This window comes from Sinocyclocheilus grahami, unplaced genomic scaffold, assembly GCF_001515645.1.
Source record: "Sinocyclocheilus grahami isolate Dianchi unplaced genomic scaffold, SAMN03320097.WGS_v1.1 scaffold8.1, whole genome shotgun sequence".
Classification (NCBI taxonomy): Eukaryota; Metazoa; Chordata; class Actinopteri; order Cypriniformes; family Cyprinidae; genus Sinocyclocheilus; species Sinocyclocheilus grahami.
The window spans coordinates 4,214,299-4,224,246 of NW_015505187.1; the positions used below are offsets into that span (position 1 = coordinate 4,214,299).

Genomic DNA, 9,948 nt, shown 5'->3' on the forward strand with positions numbered 1-9,948 from the left:
AATAAGTTATGTTCCAAATTTGAAGTTGATATGAAAAATATTGAGGTTCCTGTGAGATTTTATTTAGGGCGTTATACCACAAACAGCCACCGGGTGCCATCCAAAGTCCATTTAATTTTTTTAAATGCATTTCTCTGTCAATATTACTTCTATCTCAAAATAACCACCAAATATGGAATCCTGCGACTCAGACCTTTCCAATGATATGTTTTTTTTCAAGATTATAAAAAGTTTTGATTCTAAAAGACCGTAATTCATTTTGTAATATGACACTTGACACTGCCCACTAAGGGGGAGGAGACCGCCAAAAGATTTTAAAGTACCATTTCCATGGTAACGCAATGTCGAAATGGTTTTCACAGGATGAATTTTGGGCTTCTAAGCTTTCAAATGATATATGATTTATGATGATTACTAAAAGATTTGATAGAGAAAAAAGACAACAACAAAAAAAGAGCGCCAAACGTCCCACAGGTGGGAATTTTTACCATGAAAAATATATCAAAAACCTTTTTATTTTTAAATATTAAGATGTGCAAACTCAGTTGTATTCGATCTGTAAAGAAAATGTGTTATTTTTTATTTCATGGTTACACCACATGACATCTATATAGTAAAAATTTGAATTATTTTTTTTTAAATGGCAAAAACAAAAAACTCTCAAAACCATCTGACACTAACACGAAAGCAAAGTGTGCATTTCTAAGAAAAAACGTGTTTTAATATAGCTTTTGAAAGAATTTCCCTCTTCATTGTGGACACTCTTATTTGTCATTGATCATCTAAAAAGGCAGGTTAAGGCCAGACGAAGCTGTAAAGTAAAACAGACTTTGCCTACAGTCAAACGTCTGGCTCTGGAATTTTAAAGTTCATAGTTAATGGTTTACAGACCGGAGCGTTAACTTTTCTGACAGATAGGGGCAGTGTGTGGCTATGGCAGAGGTCCAGATGTGCAGCGATGCAGCATGCTGCTCTCTCAGTAATAACTCCTCTGCTGACACTACTGTTATCAGTGCTAATGTTGCGGCGTGATTGTTTTTTCCATCTTGAGCTCAGTGAGTGGTGCATCACTTATACAATGACAACAGGAGCATGGGGCCGGGAAGCACAAGAAAAAATATGTCAAGAATGAAGTAACTGCAATGCGTTCCAGATGACTACCAAGTACCACGTGTGTGTGCGTCTGTGAGTGTGCCGTGCCTGAGGCCTGTAAAGTGAGGTCTTGGGTGAGTCTTGGTTGACTCAGTGAAATAGTTGTTGTTGTAAACCCTTGGCCTGTTGATTAAATAAGTTAAGCAGCAGACAAAAAAGGTCCTCAGACCCACAATCACTAAGGTCTAGGGTTGAGCAGACATCACAAACAATTAACAGAGCGGCAAAGATGACCACTGTGCCAAATCACTGCCTGCAACACATATCCAGAATATAGTACGTTGTGTACTAGTGTTAAATAATTGAAAATGTTAGATCAAAACAAACAAGAATCTGCAGATCTGAAAAAACTGAATCTGAAAAAACAAGAATCTGCAGATATTTTGACTCCATGTGAAGAAGAAGAAGAAGAAGAAGAAAAAAAAAACAGCTTCTGTATTACCTATTTGTGCCATTTGGTCAAAAATCTGGGTAGGATTGTTATGATGGGGGTCAAATTGACCCTAATTGGATTCAATACAATTCACCAAAAATCACACTATCACACAATATATAAATAATATAATACTTCATACAGCACTACTCACACACTGCAACCTCATATAAGGGTTAAAGGGTTAAATAATGAAAATTCACCTTTATATTGTTTAAAACCAGTACATTTTTTTGTTATTTAGATATTTAGCAGAATGTTCACACTGCTCTTTTCCGTACAATGAAAGTGGATTGTGACCTGTGGTCAAGCTACAAAAAGCAACATAAAATCACCATGAAAGCAGTATATGACATTTGAACTATATTTCAAATCATACAATAGTGGCATTATTCACCGAAAACTGTTCTTTCTGCTCTAGCTCTAAAATTGAATTTGTACTTGAACATATTCAGACTTGTATATAGACACAATGCACAAGATTCGACGTCAGTTAAGTATTATTAGTTTTCATGTATCTTGTATCAATGCACCCCATTTGAATATGCAAAAAAAGCACAAATTAAATTTGAGAGCCCTAGTGCAAGCCAGGATTTTGTGAATGACTTAAATTCTGGTCTTTTTACTCACATAAAGCTAACATATGGCTTCGTAAGACTTCAAATATAGTGCATAAAGTTGTATGGGCTAGTTTTACAGTGTTTTTTGGAGCTTGACAGTCCCTTGTTGAGGATTTTGCTAAATATACCTAGTTTTCCACAGAAGGAAGCAAATAATACGGTTTGGAACAAATGGTGATTTTTGGGTGAACTATTCTTTAAGGCTGTAAAGAGGGAAATCTACTTTGTGAATCCTCTCTGGCAATGGTAACTTTCCATTAAAATGTGAGTAGTTCATCAGTGATTCATGCACAGAGGGTGGCACGTGGCCACTCGGTTATGACTGAATGCCCTCTGTGTTGAAAGGTTGGCTGATTTCCATTATAATCTTTGCTTTGTTTACATTATAATTAATCATTAAATTACTCACCAGCCAATAGTCAATAGGCTCTATTTCTTTTCTTGTTTGTCTGACCACCATGTCTTACATTAAATGTGCATTGTGTGCCCATATAAACACACATAGCGGAACGAGAACATTATAGAGGAAGTCTCAGGGGATGGTGTTACAGAAGAGAGTTTGATTTAGAAATCGTGTCCAAGAATGTGTGTATGCAGAGTGAGAAAAAAGGAAAAAGAAACAGGAAGTTTCTTCAGGGGTGTGAAAAACCGATATAGAGTGGCTAGCATATTAACAGACATACATCTAAATGAATACAAATAAGTGACTAATTTTGGAACACTCTACATAAACAGCAGCTGTGTATGGAAGTATGTTTCCACCTCAGAATAATAATAATAAAAAACTAATTGTGAGACAAAGTTTAAAATCCAGGGTCTAGAGTGTTTCGCTGTTTATGACCCAAAAGGATAGACTTCAGCATCCCTGCTATCTTACCTAGAAAAAGCTGTTTGGAAAATAGATGGATAGACCATTCGCAGGGAGTTTGATTGACAGGCGATCTGACCCATCATAACGCCAAATCTGCCATTTTTGCTCAACAAACAAACCAGACAGGAGAGTAGATAAACGTTCTTGAACTTGAAAAACAGTGTGTATTGACGTCTTTCTACAGTTGAAATAAGACACCTTGCGATGTTCATTCATGTTTATTTTGTGATATAACTGTCAGACATAGCAACACTAATGAAGGGAGGGGGGTCTTTGTGAAGGGTCAATTGTGTGAAATAAAGCCACAACTGTAAAATTCACTTTGTGAGTTATAAAGTCGCAATTATGAGAAATGAAGTAGAAACTGGAAGACACTGTCACATTGCGATATATAAAGTTGTAACTGCGAGATATGGTCACATTGTGAGTTATAAAGATAAGCAAAAAAAAAAGAGAAGCAAAATCACAACTGCAAAATACAGCCACACTGCTATATATAAGATCAAAATTGCTCTCTGACTGATCATGACATGTCGGAATATACATATATTTCCTATATACATATATCTTATATTTAGGAATATACACATATTTCCTCATTTTAGTTAAATTGTCTCCATGTTACACCAATTAGTTAAATAATTTAGCTTATTCATTCCCTCATTTTATTTAAATAGTGGCCATGATTGAACTAATGTGCTTTGACTGAATTCTATCACCATGAATTTGTGTTTTTTTTCCCGCCACATCATGTGCGGGCCTCTGTAGAAATGAATGAAATCTACATATATTTTTAATTAACATTTATTATATATATTTCTATTCACTGCAAGGGTAGGCAAAACCCAAACATACCACATAAACAGCTTAAGAGTGGCAGGTCACCACAGGCTGTGCCATTATGTATTTAGTGCTAAACTGGTTGTGAAAGATTGGATTGGACCCCAGGGAGCCCTGCTGGCTCTATAGGCTGCAGAGCACAACCGTGCTTACCCAGCATGCCACTGAACACCCACGTCAAGTGCCTCCACTGATTTACAATATGATCAATGGATACGCATACAATGATCTCATCTCTAATTGACATCCCATCGCCAATCTTTAAAATCTGCAGTTTGAAGTCTTGTGGATTCAAAGGATATTCCCAAGCTGCTAAAAAACAGACCTTAATGTGTCGTATGTCTCACATGTGCATATAACCAGCCAGAATTACAAGCATTATTTTCGACTGATAGCTGTATAAATCATATGAAAGTGCATCTGTAGAGTCAATATCCATTAACATGCTGCCATGTACATTAAGGGCGTCGTAAGTCAGCAAGATGCTGTAAAAGACTAATTATATGATCTGTTGTGCATGTGTTGATGGGTCAATCTGCATATGGAGAACAAAAGCTGATGCATTTTTGTATGATATATGCTGGTAGCCTAAGTGTGTGTGTGGTTCAGTCAAGCAGAGCAGCAAATCACAGTCTTAATGAATTTAATCATGGTTAGATGAGAGAGATCATACTGTAGACAACAGCTGACAAATGCACCAGATGCTAAAACAGCATTATGTTAACATGGTCTGTTGGATAATGAGCCGTTCAGTGGTAATCCTGTCAAGAAAATTACTGACCAAAATGTTTGCTGACGAGGGATTTTGTGATTTCATCGACGATAATGAAGACAAAATATATGCATTATGATGATAATTAAATGATTTTGATTAAATACATCCTGCAGGATTAATAATGCATTAACAATGTTTTTTTAGAGGAAAACTACAGGGGGAAAACAGAAGGAAGAGTTGAAATAATCCAAGTTAAAAATAGCTGAAGACTGATTTGCTTGAGCTGCAAACAATGAACTAGTAAACTGAACCACTTTTATAGTTAATTTGCTGACTCAAATGTTTCCTAGATGACATCAGTTAGCTATATTCAGAAAAATAAACATAATATTACAACCTACATTTGCACAGACAATACAGTGAATGCACAGGTGAACTTCAAGTTACATAGTAATGAGAATATTACTGATATTACTAGTTTTAGACTATTACTAACTGATGTTCCCTTAAGAAAAACATGTTTCATGTAATGCTATATCGAAAATATTATAAATCAGGGGTCTGTTGCTGTCATCGATGTTTGATTTCAAACAAATTTGATTTGTTTGAATGCATGCTAATGGCAATCATCAATCAACTAATTTTTGTGAAAAAAAAGAAATTATGCATTAAACAAATTATTTGAGTTAACTAACCAAAGCTAAATATTTCATTGTCCTTCTCACATTAAGTGTATTAAATATAATGTACAAGTATATCAAGTATATCTGAACAATGTTTGAAACATCAAGTATGTAAACAAATGAATATGGTATACGCATGTATAGACTAAGAGAAAGAGTGAAAGATTTTCTTCTTTTGTCCTGATGAACGATGCAATTTCCTCTTTTCATGAGCAACTCAACACCAGCGACAGTTATATATCTCAGAACCTTTTAAGTAATTAAAACTGGTAAATGTCTTGGAGACGTAATTATGCGCCTTTAACAAATTAGCTTTAAGGATTGAACACATTTGACGCGGTATAGTTGACCAAAACTTACTATTCTGAGAAATTATGCATTAAACAAATTATTTGAGTTAACTAACCAAAGCTAAATGTCAAATTAATATTTCATTGTCCTTCTCACATTAAGTGTATTAAATATAATGTACAAGTATATCAAGTATATCTGAACAATGTTTTAAACATCAAGTATGTAAACAAATGAATATGGTATACGCATGTATAGACTAAGAGAAAGAGTGAAAGATTTTCTTCTTTTGTCCTGATGAACGATGCAATTTCCTCTTTTCATGAGCAACTCAACACCAGCGACAGTTATATATCTCAGAACCTTTTAAGTAATTAAAACTGGTAAATGTCTTGGAGACGTAATTATGCGCCTTTAACAAATTAGCTTTAAGGATTGAACACATTTGACGCGGTATAGTTGACCAAAACTTACTATTCTGTTATTATTTATTCCCTGTTTTGTTTCTATAGGCATTCAAATGTGGTGCATTAAGACATGCACACCATAGCAATAATGGGAAGCATCATTGGTTCTCCTGTATCATAATCAATTGCAGCAGTGTACACCTGAATATGCAAAAAGGCATGGTTGTGAATATATTTGGGGGAACTACATTCAAGATTAAACGTGGACTGAGTGTGGGATTCTGGAAATTCCATATCCATGTCCATAGATAATACCACTTTTTTCAGCTCAGGTTTGGACTGGTCACATATGTTTGTAATCGTGTTGGTTGATTGGCCAGCCTGTTTTGCCGTAATGAACCCATTTCCCGGGATTCTCAAAGTGGCCTCGGACACTGTTTGAACCTTTCATCAGCAAATGAGGAAATGGCACAATGAGGTTTTCCAGTAAAGAACCAAAGCCTCATGTAAATGGATACATGATCTAGTCCATCTGCTGGCTGCAGTCTTATCTAACCAGGTCTTACCTGGAACTCTTAAAAGGTGGTACTTTAGTGAATATCTGGAATTACAAATGATATTTACTTGCATTCAAAGTATAAAATGTTCACCATGCAATCAATCTTTATTAGCCAGGTTCTGAACATCCAAATCAGTTTCCATCCCAAAAATCAGTATCAGTTCACTTATCTGTGTTCACTGCGTTCCAAAGTATTTGATTACAGAACACTATCAGCAGGAGTGGGAAATTACTACTACTTGTATCTATACGTATGCATTATTTTGGATGCATAAAATATGCATACAAAATTGTATAATAAATTTCCTTTCCTGGAATCCATTCAGGCTCTGTATTAATTGTTTTTGAACTGTCCTGAGCTGTGATACATAGTGGAATGGTTCATGTTAAGCATCTTGTGCATGAAATAACTGTGAAATTCAAAATACAAGCTGTAAAAAGTTTCTCCCCCCATGTATTTCATAAATATGAACTCACTCTTGGCATGCATTAAGTATGGAAAGTGTGCAGACATATTAAACCTTTATGAAGCCTGCACTATCATATTTGATAAACAATTTTCTAAGGTCTCTAAATGATCAACATCAAAATGCATGCCTTCTGTCATCTGATTTAAACATAATCTTAGACATTAATTTAAAATATTTACACACATTTTATGTAAGTAGTCCGCTATACTAAGATTTAATTGAATGACATAAGGTATCAGAATTTCATCTTACGTTTCGGCAATATACCGGTAAATATCAGCAAATTCCATATTTTTGTTTAGTTTGGGTCTCAATAAAATTGTAGTGTTTTTTATTCAAGGAGTATGAACTATTATTTCACATATCAGGCTTCTCTTTTAATGTAAGTCTAGGAGATTTTGTTTTTGCTCATTTTATTGTTGTTCAGAAAAATGTACAAGTCTGATTGATTAGAAATGTTACACCATGAATCTCTTCAATAAATATATATAATTTGAGGTATCATCATTCATGTCTATATCACAAACTTTACAGAATGATTAATGTGTGAGCTATTCTCCAGTGTTTGATATTTAGGGTTAGGGGTTTGTTAAAATTACTAATTGTACTCCTAATAATGCATATTTATCTTTGATTGTTAGGACACAGTATAAGCTAAATTTTGCAATTGTGTACATATTAAATCAAGATTCATTTATAATATATACTTATTTATTTAAACAAATACAAGCTTATACTGGTGCTGGAATGTATTTTGCAGTTTTGTTTTTTCAAATCTGGAAAGTGTGTTGTTAACCTTGTCCATAAAAATTCAATTCATCAGCTGAAGTCAACATGCATCCTTCTTCAGTAAATTAAACGTAATTGAATTGCACTGTGTGGATGACAGGCCCCACTCAGATCCAGATTTACATGATGATTGGTCATGCCTGTCTGCAATGACCTCTGGCCCCAGGAAGCATATAAAACAGCAGGATGTTTGGACAGGGCGGATTCATAACAGCTCGCCGAATGTTTAGCCAATACTCTTTCATTCCAGCCAACCAGACTAATAAGAGAAATGTGGCATTGTCCCACGTTAATTTACCCAGTATGCAAAGGAATAATGCATGCCGCCCTATTCTTCCTTGTAAAAACATAGTCACAATTTAAGTGCATTGTTATTGATTGTGCAATCTTAGCGGGTCTAGGGTGGAGGAAGCTGTAATACAATTAAATTTTCAGATGAGGCTATCATATGATTAGTTAAACGTTAGAGTGCGTTCAGTGAGAGTCACTTCCGTTGTCCCACGTTAATTTACCCAGTATGCAAAGGAATAATGCATGCCGCCCTATTCTTCCTTGTAAAAACATAGTCACAATTTAAGTGCATTGTTATTGATTGTGCAATCTTAGCGGGTCTAGGGTGGAGGAAATTTATAGCTGTAATACAATTCAATTTTCAGATGAGGCTATTATATGATTAGTTAAACGTTAGAGTGCGTTCAGTGAGAGTCACTTCCTGAAGCGCTGACTTCTTATAGTCCGATTTTCTTCAGGGAGTGTTTATTGAATAATGATAGAGGAAACTGAAACCATAATGACTCAGAGAGTGGAAAATAAGTCTAAAATAGGCAGAGCAGAGCATCTGGCAACATTGTCCAGAGGCAGAATTTGCTCTGCTCAGCAGCTACTTGTAAAATTAGCATCATAGAGCCTTGCATGACAATCTGAAATAATAAAATGTCATGCTTTCCACGAAAAGCATAACAATCTGAAATAACATGCTACTGATTATTCAGTACAGTAGAAAACGGTAGAAAACGGTTTTGCCAGGTCTGAGAATACTTGTATGCATTCTATTACTTTGCATTAAAGGAACAGTTCATGAACATGTTGAGCACAAAAGAAGATACTTTGAAGAATTTTGAAGAACCAAACAGTTGTTGGTCCCCATCGACTTCCACAGTAGAGAAAGAAATACTAAGTCAATGGGGACCATCAACTGTTTGATTACCAGCATTCTTCAAAATATCTTCTTTTATGTCCAGCATAAGAAAGAAATTCGTACAGGTTTGGAACGAAATGAGTAAATCGTGACAAAATTTTCATTTTTTTGGGTGAACTATCCTTTTAAAGGATATATGTCTTAATACTTTTTTGATCTTTTCACAGTATTAAATATATAACTCAATATTTTTGAATTTGATCTAAGGTGATGGTTGTCAAATTAACCAAGATTGTGGTTTACCGTTTAAACCAAGAAATAAAATTTGTTCAGTTTAGTTAAAAAATAATTCGTATTCTTACAAATATTAAAATAAATTAATATACTAATTAAGTATTAATATAAAAGTATTCTTAGCAAAAGAGCTGAAGGAAGAAACATTTAATATATGAAAAATAACACACAGTGACACATTTTAGGTGACATTCAAACAAATCACTGAAACAGGTCATTAATTGCAGAAATTAATCACACTTTGCATCTTGATCAACATCTTGGCTAATGAGGTTTAAATTAAATTATCTCCATCTAAGTGCTTTTACATTTGAGTTGTGACACAAAAATGGATCTAATATCATGATCTATCAACCCAGTCTCAAGGCAATTCGTGCATATTTTACGAGGTGGCTAATTCTTACGACTTCACTCATAATATTAGGTCATACGAATTAGCCACCTCGTAAAACGTTCATTCATTCATTCATTCTGAATAAAATAACCAACATTATGAATGTTGTGATGATTTTAATGTGCTATAGATCCAACGCTATATCACGACCAATTTGTACATATCTTACAAGGTGGTTAATTCGTACGACCTCACTCATACGATTTTGTACGATTTGTCTATACCCCAGTGACGGGTAGGTTTAGGGGCGGGGTTAGGGGTGCTCCTTCACACAAATTCCTACGAATTAGCC

General features: G+C 34.8%; 1 long non-coding RNA gene across 1 annotated transcript in view; it reads left to right on the plus strand.

Moving 5' to 3' along the window:
* Positions 1 to 8,722, plus strand: part of LOC107590832 (uncharacterized) — a 22,703-nt gene extending 13,981 nt beyond the window's left edge. Inside the window, exon 4 of the long non-coding RNA XR_001609830.1 lies at positions 8,711 to 8,722. This is a non-coding gene — a long non-coding RNA (uncharacterized lncRNA). The remainder of the gene's footprint in view (positions 1 to 8,710) is intronic.
* Positions 8,723 to 9,948: the final 1,226 nt, after the last annotated feature.